Source organism: Benincasa hispida, chromosome 2 (assembly GCF_009727055.1).
Source record: "Benincasa hispida cultivar B227 chromosome 2, ASM972705v1, whole genome shotgun sequence".
NCBI lineage: Eukaryota > Viridiplantae > Streptophyta > Magnoliopsida > Cucurbitales > Cucurbitaceae > Benincasa > Benincasa hispida.
In genome coordinates this window covers 41,220,016-41,236,549 of record NC_052350.1, presented here as the reverse complement: position 1 = coordinate 41,236,549, position 16,534 = coordinate 41,220,016, and the positions used below count along the sequence as shown (strand labels likewise).

The 16,534-nt window shown below is 40.4% G+C and overlaps 1 non-coding gene across 1 annotated transcript; it reads left to right on the top strand.

Annotated features, from left to right (window-relative positions):
- Window positions 1-2,736: 2,736 nt before the first annotated feature.
- Window positions 2,737-2,842, top strand: LOC120072380. The gene has a single exon (XR_005480443.1). It is a non-coding gene; the product is annotated as a small nucleolar RNA R71 (small nucleolar RNA).
- The last annotated feature ends 13,692 nt before the right edge of the window (window positions 2,843-16,534 follow it).

Sequence of the window (16,534 nt, the reverse complement as noted above, 5' to 3'; positions counted from 1 at the left end):
TATATACCAAAGTTTCCTTAAGTCTCGTTCAAGCCTCCTCTCAAAATATTTCTAAGACCTAGGGAACACAAGCTTAACCTTCAAAAGACTTTACTAACTTCCAGAACATCGCATGATTTATTTCAAAAAGATTTTTTTTTCCACTGGGGTGTCAAATGATTTTATCCTTGCATATTTCTTTTCATTGTTATTTTTTTTTTCTGACCTTGCGCTGATCCAAGTGCCTTGTCTTCGTTTTGGCTTGCCCCCACGGGTGTCATGCAGACATCCAACTACGAGCAATGCACTCTTTCTCAGACTGAACTCATACCTATTTGGCAATGGAGTTGCAGTCATTTATTTATGTGTTGATCCTGGTGATTTACTTTCATTTTGGCTTGCCCCCACGTGTGTCATGCGGACATCCAACTACGGGTAAGTGCCTTTCACAACTTAACTCTTATAAACATGGGTTTCCCATTGCGTTGACAGTGGAGTTGTTATTCTCAATTTTTTTTTTTCAAAATAGCAAGGTCGAAAATAAATACCTTATCCCCCATTTAAAATGCGGCAATGTCCTCATTGCCAAAAAATTGAAATAAGTCAAGCGATGTTCTTAGAAAGCTTTGTAAAGAGAGTTTGAAAGAAAGCTAGCAATCCCCTAACTTCTAGAAATATTTCATGAAGTAACTATCTTAAAGTTGAGTCGACTCGAGTATATATGAAAGAAATAGAAACATATTTTCATCATTGAAATCATACTTGGCAAAGAGACATTATGCGGTAACCTACTAAAGTTATCCATGTCAAATGGTTGCGGTAATCAAAGAGCATGAGATGATAAAACTTTTAAAACTAACATGCGATGTGATAGCGTAAAATTTGAAATAGAGATAAGGAAAAATACAACCCCAAATTTTTTCCGTCGCCCGCATTGTGTATTGACGCATCCATCTTTGCGGCGATCTCTCTTCTTTGGATTGCGGTGATGGAGTGAGATAATTTGCTGCTTCATGTAACATCTCCGCAATCCTGTGCCTTAATCATTATAAAAAAACAGAGAGAGGGTCAAATGATTTTAAACAAAACAACAAGTTTTTTTTTTGTTTTTTTGTTTATTTTTTTAAGAAGTAAGAACGATCTGGTAACAAAAAGGTAATTGTGATAATAAATAATGAGATGATAAAAGTTCATGAAGTAATTGATGCAGGAAAAGGATATTCAAAAGGATTGCATCCCTGATGAGGTTGAATCATATAATACTCAGGGACCACTTATTCCAGGTTGGGTTGTTCACGTCCATGGTGACTTTTCTCTCTTTTCTTTGTCTGCTGGGATCTTTACTGCCTTAATCCGAAGTTTTTCCCCATGAATGCTCATTAAAATTTCCCCCTTGCGCACATCAATTTGATCGCGACCGGTTGAAAGGAATGGTTGTTCCAATATGATGGGTGCATCTTCATTCGCTTCATAATCTAAAATGAGGAAATCTGCCGGTAAGATGAATTTATAGATTGAAATTGCGGCATTTTTCAACTCTCCTTCAGGGTGTATTTGAGATCTGTTTACGAGCAGGAGAGTTTCCTTTGTGGGCATAAGTGTTTCGACATTAAATTGTTTGAAGATTAATAGCGACATTATGTTTATACTTGCCCCAAGATCGCATAGTGCTTAGCCACTGTAGGTTCCTCCGATAGAGCATGGTATCGTGAAGATTTCTGGTCAGCCATTTTAGGTGGGATCATAGCATTTTGCGCAGCAGCCACTATTGCAATCTTTTCTTCCTCATTTTGTTCCTCTTTCAATCTATGCGGAGTTGCTGGTTGTTGGACTTCTTCTGTTTCAAGATCCAGAGGCTTAAAGGTGGACGCAACTTTAGGGTCTATTTTCTCATGCTTCTCCAAACTATAGGTCAACGGGTCTTCGGTTGTCACCGCATTCAAGTTGGTCGCAATGGGCTTCTCTCTTACCTCCGCAGTCATATTGTTGCTTAGCAAGGAGACTGCTAAGCATTGTTCCTTCCCGTTACCCCTAGCATTGCGAGGGAGCTCAGTTGAGCTCGGCAACGCTCCTTGCGGTCTGTTTTTCAGCTCACCCAACATTTGTCCCATTTGGATTTCGAGATTTCTAATGGATGTAGCTTGATTTTGAAGCACTAATTTGTTTTTCTCAATGTATTGCTTAAACAAGCTCTCTAAGGATGAAGATTGCGGTGTTTTTGCGCTGCTAATTTTTCTATGCGCTGGACTGCTTGTTTGCGGGAAAAATCCGGGTGGCCCTTCTTTTTATGCCACAGGTTGAAAGCTTTGTTGTTGATTTTTTCACGTAAAATTTGGGTGGTTTTGCCACCTGGGGTTATATGTATTGGAATAGGGATTATCTCTCATGAAACATACCAATTGTGGGTTTTTTGGGCATTCCTCCATCGGGTGAGCAACTCTGCAAATAACACAACTTGCAGTCGTTTGAGTAATTGCGCTGACTGCACTTTCTTCGCTTCTGTATTATTAATTGCGATGCCTTGTATTAAACTCATTATCGCAGTCATTTGATTTTGTAGGGATGCGATGGCCCCATTGTTTGCGTCATGTTCTTTTATTCTTAATCTCTGATCGCTTTCCCACCAATCCTCGTGATTTTTGGAAATGCGATGAAGTATACTTTTTGCCTTCTCATATGTTTTATTGAGCAGACCACCAACAGCTGCCGCATTGGCAGTGGTCTGCGAAGAAAATCTCCATTTGCAGGCAGTCTGGTAAGCCATTGTGTAGACAGTCTCTTACCAGCCGCTTAAACCTCGCCCAAGCATCATTGAGCGATTCATCATCTTCTTGCTCAAAATTTGTTATTAATTTCTGTCTCCCAGCATTCTCGGTTGGTGGAAAGTATTTCTTCATAAACTTTTCCGCCACCTGTTCCCACGAAGTTATCTCTCCCGGTTCGAGAGAATATGCCTCATTTCCTCACCTGATCACAGAAAGAAAATGAAAACAGAATTAGTCGAACTTCCTTGGTAGAGATATTCGGGAAAACAAAATTGTTGCAGATCTCTATGAAGCTCCGGAGGTGGGCGAGTGGGTCTTCGCCACGCCTTCCTCCAAACTGCCCAGCAGCCTGGATCATCTACAACATTACCGGCTTCATTTCAAACCTCGATCCATCTAACATCGGCCTCATGATTCCTAGAGAGAAATCATAGAGGTTAGGTGATGCATAGTCCCGGATGGGTCTATTGCGATCATTCGTCAGAAGAATGGGGTTGGTCATTATGTTATTCGCATTAGCGGCTCTTACTTCCGGTTACTCCGCCATTCTTGGTGTTCTCTCTTGTTGTTGGCAGTTGTCTCTTAGTCTTCGTCTGAATGTCCTAACAATCTCCGGGTCATAATTCGCCAGAGATTGAGAGTCTGCAAAGAAATCAAAAAAATTATCGTTAGCACACTTAATTGCCAAAGTCCCCGACAACGGTGCCAAAAACTTGATGCATTGTTTTATGACTGTCTCTTATACACATCTAGATGTGTATAAGAGACAGGTTTTAGATCTTGTTGTTGGCAGTTGTCTCTTAGTCTTCGTCTGAATGTCCTAACAATCTCCGGGTCATAATTCGCCAGAGATTGAGAGTCTGCAAAGAAATCAAAAAAATTATCGTTAGCACTCTATTTTTTCGAAGTCCCCAGCAACGTCGCCAAAAACTTGATGCTCGATTTTATGAAGTGAAAATGTGGATGATATACGATGGTGAAATTGCGTTGTGCACTCAAGTTTCCTCAGTGGAATCCAAGTGTAAATTCCACTAAGTTTTCTGGTAAGTCTAAGGTCGAACACAGGGACTTGTGAAAACAGGTTGCGTCGGTAATTTTTATGAAAACTTTGCTGTGGCCAAATAAATAAATTGTTGGTTTGTTGTTGATTGTGTTAATGAGAAAATAAACAAATGCGGTGGATTTGAGAAAAGTCAGTTGTCTGATAGATGCTCTGAGTATGCGATGAATGGGTTGAGAAGATCTTTAGCTACCGTTACTTAGGAATACGTCAGACTATGCGATCATGCTACCACTATGCACAGTAAGTCATTTTCCAATGCAAATGCGATGTTCCTAAGTCTAGGACGCATGGGTTGAATGCAAAAGTGTCCATAGAGCTTATCCCTAAGTCTCTACTCTTGTCCTATGCGATGATGCAAAATGCATAAAAGTAAGGTGACCGCATACAATCATACCCTATCTCTAGGATGCATGCGATGCGTTGATAACAAATAGGGCTTATTTCTAAGCTCCTATCTCTTATTTATGCGTTCTAATCTGACTCTCCTAAGCCTAGATTCTAACCTGGCCTTCCCAATCCTGGATCCTGTCCTTAGACTACCCTCCGGAGTATCTCTAATGGACGAATGAAGCATACATAATACAAGATAATCACATAGCATGAAGATTCTCTAGTTGTGCTAGCTAAATGCTTCTCAACCCATTCAACTAATTTAGCTACTCATGCATGAATAACAGAGAGTGAACATATATAGAGAAATAGATTCCATTTCGATAAATGAATGGAGTACAAGATAACAATGGAAGTTAAAGGTAGAGAGCCTGATAGTAATTCTTTGCTGACCGAGGCTTTTACACTATAATCTCTATTCAGTTCTAAAGATGTTTTCGCTTCTGCAGGCGTCGACCCTCTCTTTGTCCTTAAAGCTTCTGACGCTCTCCCAAGCTTATCGGAATGATCTATCGGCACAACCTTCTCTCTCGCGTCTGCCTTAAAACGAAAGAAAACTATGAACAAGGACGTATGAAACTTCGAACTAAAGAATGGTGAACTTGTTAACCCCTTTTCTGAAGGACGCCCTTGGTATTTATAGAACATCCAAGGTGAACGGCGGCTTCTCTCTCCTGATTGTACATATGGGACGACTTTAATTCCTGAATGATGCACCAAATATTTATCACCGAAAAGCTGAATGTACTTGTGATCGTTATCGGTTGTTAACTGAATTTGGATTCGACTGTCATCAGCTTTCTGTCCCATCGCGATTAATTAGCCTTTCACCCAGATGTGCCCACCATGTTGTGCTAACCAAGTTGCGGCAATCATTCTCGGGAGAATGTTTGCGAACACAATCATCGCAAAGCCTTGTGGTGAAGTTGCGCTTGACCAATGATTTCCTATGATCGCAATTTTTGCATTGCGTCAACGCATATTCTACATAAAAACTCTAAAATAAACTGTTCCTATGCGATGAACGCATGCGACCGCAATATTATGAAATTGATGCTTGATGGACGCAATTTAACATGTTTTATCAACACAATCCAAAATTGTTTAAGAACTTAGCACTATGATAACGTGCATTTTTGCACGTTATCATTACTCTCAGCTCTCTCTACTTGCACTTCTTCTCTAACTGTCTTTCTTGTTCTAGGTTTAGGTGCCATGTCCTGTCATGAATTCATACGTTAACTAGCTATTTCTGGGTCTTTCTTAGAAATCATGCATTTAAAACACTACATCACTGTTCTCATATATGCATTGAAACTTTCATTAGTAGGACGTACCTGGCGATGACGAAGGATCCGTTACTGGGCCACAGGGACTATCTAGATTTACATAGTAAGTCAGTCTACAAAACCCAAAACATGGGCTCTGATACCAACTGTAACAACCCGACTCCCTAGGACTTAAGTTAGGTCGTTACTAAAATGCATACATGCATGGAACTTAAAATGACACTCTTTTATGATGAAATAAATGCTAAAAAGATAAGGGGAGTTCAAAAGTTCTTTATTAAATGCAAATATTAAAAGCAATAATAGGGTACTCATAAATCATAAGGTTAATAAATGAGTATGAAAAACAATTCTCAATAATAAGTTGCAAACATCAAAACTGAAATTTTAGCAAAAACATGAAGGAAATCTAAGTGTTATTAGCGGAAGCATAAAAAAACTGGTCCTAGTGGCTCGATCACGGATTTTGCTTGTCATTCGCTGACGCATCCTTACTCTTACCTGAAACAATAATATGAGAACGAATGAGTATAAAATACTTAGTAAGTAACCCCACTACTGGGGTTAGACTAGGCATCTATGTCCCTTAGATACCTACCTCTGGTGAAACATATAAACTGCTCTTGTTTAAAATTTGTAATAAGCTTTCTTCGTCTTGCGTTCTCGGTAGGTGGAAAATACTTTTTCATGATTTTTTCCACTAATTGCTACTAAGAAGTAATCTCTCCTGGTTCGAGCGAATAAGCCCATTTCCTAGTCTGATCACAAAGAGAAAATGGGAATAACGTTAGTCGAACTTCTTCAGTAGAGATGTTCGGGAACACAAAAGTATTGCAGATTTCAATAAAACTTCGGAGGTGAGCGTGCGGGTCTTCGCCACGCCTTCCTCCAAATTGACCTGCAGTCTGGATCATCTGCAGCATCATCGGTTTCATTTCGAATATGCTTCCGTCAAAGGTAGGCCTCATGATTCCCGGAGAGAAATCATAGAGGTTTGGCGATGCATAGTCCCTAATGGGCCTATTGGGATCGTTTGCCAACAGAATCGGATTCGCCATGACATTGTTATCATTTGGTGCTCTACCTCCAGGCTGCTTCACCATATCTTTTTTATCGGATTGTGGTTGCTGTTAGCGGTCTCTCAATCTTTGTCTAAAAGTCCTCTCAATCTCTAGTTCGTAATTCGCCAGAGATTGAGAGTTCTGCAAAAAAATAAGAAAAATTACCGTTAACAAACTATTTTGCCGAAGTCCCCAGCAACGACGCCAAAAACTTGATGCATTATTTTATTAAGTGAAAATATGGATGATATGCGTTGATGGATTGCGTTGTGCACTCAAGTTTCCCCAGCAGAATTCAAGTGTAAATTTCTCTGAGTTTCTTGGTAAGTCCAGGGTCGAACACAGGGACTTGTGAAAATAGATTGTGTTGATAATTTTTTATGAAAATTTTGCGGTAACCGGGAAAATAAATAAAGTGTTTGGTTGTTGATTGCGTTGATTAAAAAGAAATAACAAATGCAGCAGAGTTTGAAAAGAGTTGGTAAACGGGAAATGCGATGAATATGCGGTGAACGGATTGAGAAAGATTTTGGCTAACACTCCCTAGAATGCGTTCATGCTTTGCGATCATGCAGCATGCATACAACAGTAAACCACCTCTCGGTGCAAATACCATGACTTCTAAAGCTAGAACGCATGCGATAATTCTGCGATAAGTCTACAGGGTTTACACATAAATCTCTATCTTTATTTATGTGATGACAACATGACATTCACACAAATATGTGACCACATAATATCATTCCCATTCCTGGGATGCATGCGATGCAAGTTGACAAACAGAGCTTATCTCTAAGTCCCTATCTCTTGTTTATGCAAGCCTAATCTTGCTCTTTCGAGTCCAGATTCTAACATAGCTCTCTCGTGACATTAGGTTCTTTCTTTAGACTCTCTCTCGAGTAACTCTAAAGGGTAATTTGCACAGCATAAAACAAAACAATCACATGCAATGAACTTCCTTGGTCATGTTAGCTTAGTTCTTCTCAACCCATTCAACTAGTTTAGCTACTCATACGTGTTAAGAGAGTAAACAGATGTAGAAATAGTACTTCCATTGAATAGATACGAAGATGAAGTACAAATAACAAATCAAGTATAATAAAGAGTCTGGTAGCAATTTCTTGCTGCTAGGCGTCTACACTGTTTCTACTCGTGTCAAGGTTCTCTCTCGAGTTGCCCTGGGCGATCTCTGGCGCCACCACTCTTCTCGTTCTTCCCCTTAAAAATGAAAGAAAACTATGAACAGAAGACGGTGAGCTGGTTATATCGTGAACTTGTCAACCGATCAACCCTTTTTCTGAAGAATACACTTGGTATTTATAGGGCATCAATGGTGAAAGGGGGCTTTTCTCTCCCGGTTGTATAGATGGGACAGCTTTAATTCCTGATTGACGCGCTGAATGATTGTTGCCGATAAAGCTGAATGTACTTTGTGACTGTTATCGGCTGTCAACTTAATTTGGATTCGACTGTCATCAGCTTTCTGTCCCATTGCTCTTAATTGGCCTTTCACCTAGATGTGCCCACCATGTTGCGCTGACCATGTTGCGACGATCCTTCTCGGACGAATGTTTGCGAGCACGATCAATGTAAAGTCTTGCGGTGAAATTGCGCTCGACCGATAATTTCCTATGATCACAATTTTGCATTGTGTTAACGCATATTCTGCACAAAAAATACAAAAATCAATAGTTCTAATGCGCCGAACGCATGCGACAGCAATATTATAGAATTTATGCTAATGGACGCAATTTAACATATTTCATCAACGAAATCCAACATTTTTTAAAAACTTAGCACTATGATAACGTGTATTTCTGCCCACATTTAATTTGCGGTTAGTCCATACAAATTTATCTGCAATGGGATAGATAATGCCCGCATCCAACCATTTTATCTTCTTCTTGATGACCTCTTTCATTGCATGGTTAAGTCTGCGTTGATTTTCAATAGTTGCTTTGTGGTCGTCCTCAAGACGAATGTGGTGCATGCAATATGCAGGGCTAATTTCTCTAATGTCAGCGAGCGTCCAGCCAATTGCTCACACATATTTCTTGAGAATGCTCATCAACGCATTCTCTTGATCTTCGTTGAGTGCAGAGGAAATTATCACTGGCTGCTTCTCATTCTGCCCCAGAAATGCATACTTCAAATGGGTTGGTAGGGTCTTTAATTCAAGTGTTGGTAGTTCCACGAGGGAAGGTTGCGTTGGTTTTCTTTCTTCCGTCGGCTCTACTTCTTGCGTTACGATCATCTCTTCTTCCTTGTTTGTTTTTATTGCGATCGCATTGCAGGCAACAACGGATGCGCTGACATCCTCTTCTTCATACTCTTCATCAGACTTTTCTTCTTCAATCGAATTTAGGTCATCATCAGAATCTTGCAGGTCTTCCTCATCCGGGAATTTCATGGCACGAATTATGTTAAATTTGAGCTTCTGTCTGTTTATGCTCAAAGTGATTTCTCCCTAGTGCTCATCAATTTGAGCACGACCCGTTGATAGGAAAGGTCGCCCCAAAATGATGGACACATCTTTGTCGGCCTCATAGTCTAGGATGATGAAGTCAGTTGGCAAAATAAATTTATCAATCGTGATCAGCACATCTTTCACCTTACCTTCTGGATGAACCAGAGACCTGTCAGCCAATTGGAGCATCACTGATGTGGGCACGAGTTGCCGCACATTTAATTGTCTAAAAATTGACAGCGGCATTAAATTTATGCTGGCCCCCAAGTCACACAAGGCTTGCCCAATATAGAGTCCTCCTATGGAGAAGGAATAGTGAAGCTCCCAGGATCGCTCATCTTCGGTGGGATAATGGTTTTGGAACTTTGTGTTAATGCCACCGTGGCAAATTTTCCAGCGCCTCTTTTCTTAGTTACTATGTCCTTCAGAAACTTGGCATAGGCAGACATTTCCTCAATCGCTTCACTGAAAGGAATGTTAACATGTAATTGCTTTAACATAGATAAGAAGCATTGGTACTGTACCTCTTCATTTTTCTTCTTCCTTAGTCTCTGAGGGAAAGGTGGTAACTGAACTTTCACGATTCCCGTTTCATTAGGCTTCGATGTCGATGCAACCTCAGGTCTCACTACTTCATTTTCTCTTTCTTCTTCTTACATTACTGCAATCTCAGGCTCAGTTGCGATGGAAGTTGTTCTACTATGCTCCTTCTTTCCTCTCTCCACAGTCTTCCCACTGTGCAATGTCACAACCTGACATTGCTCTTTACGTAATGGGGGTTGCGTGGAAGTTCGGTAGAGCTTGGCAACCCTTACGGTCTACTTTCCAGCTCACTCGCAATCTGGCTCATTTGTGATTCGAGGTTGCGAATGGACGTAGCCTGACTTTGAAGCACTATCTCGTTTTTCTCTATATATTGCTTCAACAGACTCTTCAGAGAAGAGGATTGCGGTGGTTGTTGTGAGCTACTTGCTTGATTGCTCTGTTGACTATTGTTGCGTTGGAAGAATCCTAGTGGCCCCTCTTTTTGCGCCACAGATTGAAAATTTTGTTGTTGATTCTTCCAAGCAAAATTGCGCCACAGACAGTGGATTTTGCGGGCAATCTTCCATCGCAAGCCCATCACCGAAAGTTGTACACCTTGCGGTGTTTTGACTGATTGCTTTGATTTGCCCACCTAGCGGTGTTGGGCTACTGATCGCCATTCCTTGAATCAAATTCATCATTGCGGTCATTTGGTTTTGTAATGAAACAATAGCATCGTTATTTGCGTCAGAATCTTTAAGTCTCAATCTCTGGTCACTCTCCCTCCAGTCTTCATGGTTCTTGGAGATGCGGTCCAGGATATTCTTCGTCTGATCGTAAGTTTTGTCAAGCAAACCACCAGCAGCTGCCGCATTGGCAGCGGTCTGCAAAGCGGGATTCAAACCGTGATAGAAAATTTTCATTTGAAGACAATCTGGTAGCCCATTATGTGGACAATCTCGAACCAACCTTTTAAACCTCGCCCAGGCATCGCTAAGCGATTCGTCGATATCTTGTTCAAAATTTGTAATAAGATTTCTTCGTCTTACGTTTTCGGTTGGTGAAAAGTACTTTTTCATGAATTTTTCCACTACCTGCTCCCAAGAAGTAATCTCTCCTGGTTCGAGCGAATAAGCCCATTTCCAAGCCTAATCACAGAGAGAAAATGGGAACAACGTTAGTCAAACTTCTTCAGTAGAGAAGTTAGGAAACACAAAAGTATTTCAGATTTCAATAAAACTTCGGAGGTGAGCGTGCGGGTCCTCGCCACGCCTTCCTCCGAATTGACCTGCAGTCTGGATCATCTGCAGCATCATCGATTTCATCTCGAATCTGCTTCCATAGAGGGCAGGCTTCATGATTCTCGAAGAGAAATCATAGAGGTTTGGTGATACATAGTCCCTAATGGGCCTATTGCGATCGTTTGCCAACAGAATTGAATTCGCCATGAAAATTTTATCATTTGGTGCTCCATCTCTAGGCTGCTCCGCCACCTCTTCTTTATTAGATTGTGGTTGCTGTTGGCAGTCTCTCAATCTTCGTCTAAAAGTCCTCTCAATCTCTGGGTCGTAATTCGCCAGAGATCTAGAGTCCTGTAAAGAAATAAAAAAAATTACCGTTAACAAACTATTTTGCCGAAGTCTCCGACAATGGCGCCAAAAACTTGATGCGTTATTTTATTAAGTGGAAATATGGATGAATACACTTGGTATTTATTGGTCATCAATGGTGAAAGGCGGCTTCTCTCTCCCGGTTGTACAGATGGGACAACTTTAATTCTTGATTGACGTGCCGAATGATTGTTGCCGATAAAGCTGAATGTACTTTGTGATCATTATCGGCCGTCAACTTAGTTTGGATTCGACTGTCATCAGCTTTCTATCCCATTGCTCTTAATTGGCCTTTCACCCAGATTCGCCCACCATGTTACGCTGACCAAGTTGCAGCGATCCTTCTCGGATGAATGTTTGCGAGCACGATCAACGCAAAGTCTTGTGGTGAAGTTGCGCTCGACCGATAATTTCCTATGATCGCAATCTTACATTGCATTAACGCATATTCTGCACAAAAAATACAAAAACTAATAGTTCTAATGCCCTGAACGCATGCGACCACAATATTATAGAATTTATGCCTAATGGACGCAATTTAACATATTTCATCAACGCAATCTAACATTGTTTAAGAACTTAACACTATGATAACATGAATTTCTGCCCGTTATCATGAATCTCGAAGGAAACATAATCTGGTGAATCCCGAAGGAAACATAAACTGGTGAATCCCGAAGAAAACACAAAATATAATGGGCATCTAACTAATCAGTAAGGACACTTGCACAGTCTCAACATCATAATTATCACTATATGAATCTATGACATACATATATACCTCAACATCAGGGCTCTACAACATACACATATACCTCAACATCATTAGATCAAATACAACTATATGGAATCACATACCATTTCATACTGGCATTCAAGGGTCTTCGTGCACAAACAAATATTTCAGATCTCGTACCAGAACATAATTTGGTCATATTATACTATCAGTCTATCATGCTGTCATTCTGCCATAACATTCATTTATCATGCTAGCATACATCTAATGCCTGTCCCATGGGCAGTTCCAGTAGTAAGATTACTTACCTTAAATTTGGTCACAATTTAATCCAAGTAATTAACCCTCTTACAACTCTTGGAAGGCTTTGAATCCACTCTATAACATACATTACAAATATTAATTTAGCATCCTTGGTCCAAAAGTAATAAATCTAAAGTTCTAAACTCATCTTTGGGATCTGAATCCAATTAACCAAATTATTTAAAGATCTTCAATTGAACTTTACCTAAATAAAAAATCTGCAAACAATCTTAGACAGCCAACGAAACCAGCAACTCCAAGTAAGACCCTGACATAAGAACGCAACCAAGTTTTAAAATTAAAACCAAGGCCTAATCATACATACTCAAAATACTGCCAAAAATCCGGGTAAACTCACCCAAGGTGTGATATGAGGTGCCCCAAATTTGCTAAAACAATTCCAACTTCAGCAGCTCCTTGATACCTTCAAGAACACTAATCCAAAGTTGACACATAAAGGCCTCAATCGATTGGTGCCAATAGTAAATGGGCAGTCAAAAATCAATTGAAAACAACCCCAACCAGTAGAAATCTTACCCAAGTTGAGAAATCTGATGACGACACGAGCAACGACGGTGGCAATAGAAGGAATTTGGCGCAGATCTGGTCGATTTAAAAAGAGGATCGGCGCTGGCGGCGGCGGCTTCGGTGCAGACGCGTCTGGAGCGGCACTGGTCGGTTCGGACGAAAAGGCTCGAATGCGGGCGGCATCACATGGGGATCGGAATCAGATCTAGGTGGCGCGAACGGTTGAGGCCGAAGTCGGATCTGGGCTATTCGCGACTGGGATCTGGGTTGGCGGTCAAGGTCAGCGGCAAGCGGCAGACTGCTGGTCAAGGTCGGCGGCGGAGAAGAACAGCGGCTGGCAAAAGAAAAAACGGAGGGAAAAGCTTGGTCGCGTGCGTGAGAGAGAAAAGAATTTGGGGGGGGGGGTTATAAAATAATAATAATAATAATAATAATAAATAAATAAATAAATAAAAGGAAATAAATATAATTATATTTTATTCTTTTCCTTATTCCACTTTATACTATTAAATTCATTTCCTTTCCAAAAAGAAATTAATTCCTACAATTAATTTCGAAATTGAATAATTTCACGCCAACAATTAAATTTTCGCACATACACTTGGAGTCCAAAATCCCAAAAATGCCCTCCAACTTATAACAATTACTGAAATTTCAAAATATAAAAATTATTGAAATTACATTAATTACTAAAAAAATATACGGGTGTTACACTTTGATACCAAACTAGTAGCAACTAACTCTTTAACCTTCTCAGAACTTATACTTTGATACTAAGCTGGTATAGACTAATTCCTCAATTTTCCCAGAAACTTATGCTCTGATACCAAGTTGTCACACCCCACCCCGCGCCTGCACTCTTGAGCCCGAGGAGAGGCGTGAGGGACTACAGATACCACTCCTTTGTGATACCTACAATCCATCTGAACCTCTTTACTCTCAGTAAATTTCAAGTCAAGGAGGCAAACAACAACTGAATAAGTAGGCCAATTTTATTACAATGATGTAACGTTTATACAACTCCAAGACTTAAAAACAAAGTTTACAACAATAACTGTAAAACCCCGGAAGTGTAACTGTGGCTTATGGTAAACCTTGACCTTAGCAGCACCCTGGAACTCCTCACCTTTTGCTACCTGGGAAGAAAAACATGAAATAACATAATGAGCTTCACAAGGCTCAGTGAGTGGTAAGCAACTTCTAGAGTCTAATTCAACTCATAATAACAAGCATATCATAAATACGAGGTTAGTTCTCAAACCTCCATCTTGAATGAGTCTGGTTTCAACTTCTATCTACATGCACGATAGATAGCTAATAACTATTTAGAATGAGTCTATTCTCTACCTATACACACGGTAGATAGTTAATTGATATTAATCATGCACGCTTACTCTAATGCGTTTCCTTTTATTCTCTATGTCTCCTATGTGCACATAGCTCCCCGCTCATGGGCTCAGAAGCTAGGCCCGTTGACCTTCTGACTATCCCATACGAGGATCCTCCCACAAGCTCAGGAACTAGACCTCTCAGTCCCCTGACCATCCCATGAGGTTTTGCTTTCGGGCTCAGGAACTAGGTCTATTGACCCCCTAACCATCCTAGTCACATAATCTCATTCTTATGCTACGTACTCATTCATAACATAAGCATATACAATTTACTCTTAAAAGATATGCTTTAAGACTTAAAGGAAAGTACCACTAACCTTAGTAAGTTAGGAATCTTCCTTTCTAGAAGTTCCTTGATCTTCTCGGGCTCCTCTTTTGAACCCTAAATTCTAGATTCAATTTAAAGCTCAGATTACTTATAGTTCTAAGCTTTATATTGAGGTACTTTATTCTACAAATATGCTTTAAAATGTCTCTGGAAGCTTACCTCAAAATCCTAGCTCATAACTCCTCGTGGTTTGGCCGAAAATATCAAAACATCAGGCTGGCCCAAGCTCACTCAACAGCTTGACCCCTCTGTCTTTTTATCATTAACCAGCCTAATTCCTTGGAGCTTCTTCTCTGGCAGCCCTACCCTAAAAACTAGACTCTCGTAGCTTTCAAGTGGCTTTAGAATCACTCCAAACGCACGAGTATTCTAGGATAACTCCTCCTTCCAAGTTGATGTTACTTCATGTCCTTTCTGTCAGACAACATCTTCCTTTCTTGGAACCTCTTGACCAACGCATGGTCTTGCTACCAACGCATGCATTCTTCCATCAACGCATAGTCTTCTCCCAATCAGCCTTTATACACTCTTCTGAATGTCTTTTGAAGAGAATTTAAGTTCTCATATGAAGTCCTTGACCGTATTTATAAGTGTCCAAGATCTCTCTAAGGCCGACACCTCCTACTTGGCCACATGTCCAAGTGTCCTTTCCTTACACTATTAACGCAACCTTGTGCCATCGCAATCCAAGGTGTCTTGCTCCCCTTTTACCAATGCATAGCCCTCAAGTTTATTTGTCTTCTTGTGCATCCACCTCATTTTCTTATGGCTTAAGATTTCTCCTCAACAAGCCACATGTCCGGATGATAACCTTGAATGCGTCCATCCAACCTCATATGCGTTCATCTACCCACTAATGTGTCCATCCAAATGACGCAACATTCCTCTATCCGGACACCACCAGTTGGCGCATGTGTTCATTCAATCTTACCTTGTGCATCTAATTGACGCAACTTGGTCACATATGTTAGATGCTCACAAGGCTCATCTTTGGCCGCATATTCTTCACCTTCGCATGGCTTACCTTTTTCCTATGCGCTCAACTAGGATAATGACCAACGTATAGCACATCGTCAATGCATAACAACCCTTTGTACTGTAAGCCTTAGCAACGCAAGTCGATCCATTTAGCGCTCACCATGGCTTGTCTCATCGCGCACAGCTCATCGTCACGTAGTGTTGCCGCATACCATCAACGCGTAGTGCTGCCGCATACCATCGACCGCATACCTTCGGCCACATAACATCGGGTAGCAAGGCCGCCGCATCCATCGCGTTTCACTGCCGCATGCCTCCATCGCGTAGCATGGCCGCATGCCGTCGTGTAGCACTGCTTCTTGATCAACCAGCACGCGAAACTCCAACGCCCAGTGCCCTTGTCCGCGCAACTTGAGGTTGCCGCATGCGTTTTTTCTAACCTCTCAAGACATTGGCTGCCACATGCATTTCTCTTGGCCACACTTTGGCTTTCTTCAACACTCCAAATAAGCCTCTAAATGAGCAAGGCCAACGCATTGACAACACTTAGTCAATTTTCTTGCTTCCAACACATGGTTCTTTGTTGGCATTATACTTAACCAAATTTTCACTAGTTATGGCTTATTCCAAGGCTACTAAGCAATCCATTTAAACACTTAGAATTTTCCTACTCCTTAACATAGGATTTAACCTCCACTTAGTTAATTCACTTAATCACCTGCTTAAGTCAGGAAAATAGAAATTCGGGTTTCACATCCCGTCCCCACGAATTTTTTTGCAAGGAACGGGGTGAGGATTTCGTGTGGATCAGATTCTCCGCATTTTTTTTTCATTTTTTTAGTATTAATCAAATTTATTTTTTTCCAATGCAACTTTAATTGAAACATTTCCAATGCAATTTTCATTTCAATAAAATATTATCAATTTTTCTATAAAAAACAATAGATAGACAATTTGAAAAGATATAATTGAAAAATATCATTATTTATAAAAATTAAAATTTAATTATTAGAACAATCATCCATAATTATCCTTAATTATCCATAATTCTCATTAAAATTGAACTTAAACTTAAATAATAAAAACATCCATCCATAATCATCCCAACAAAGTTTTTAATT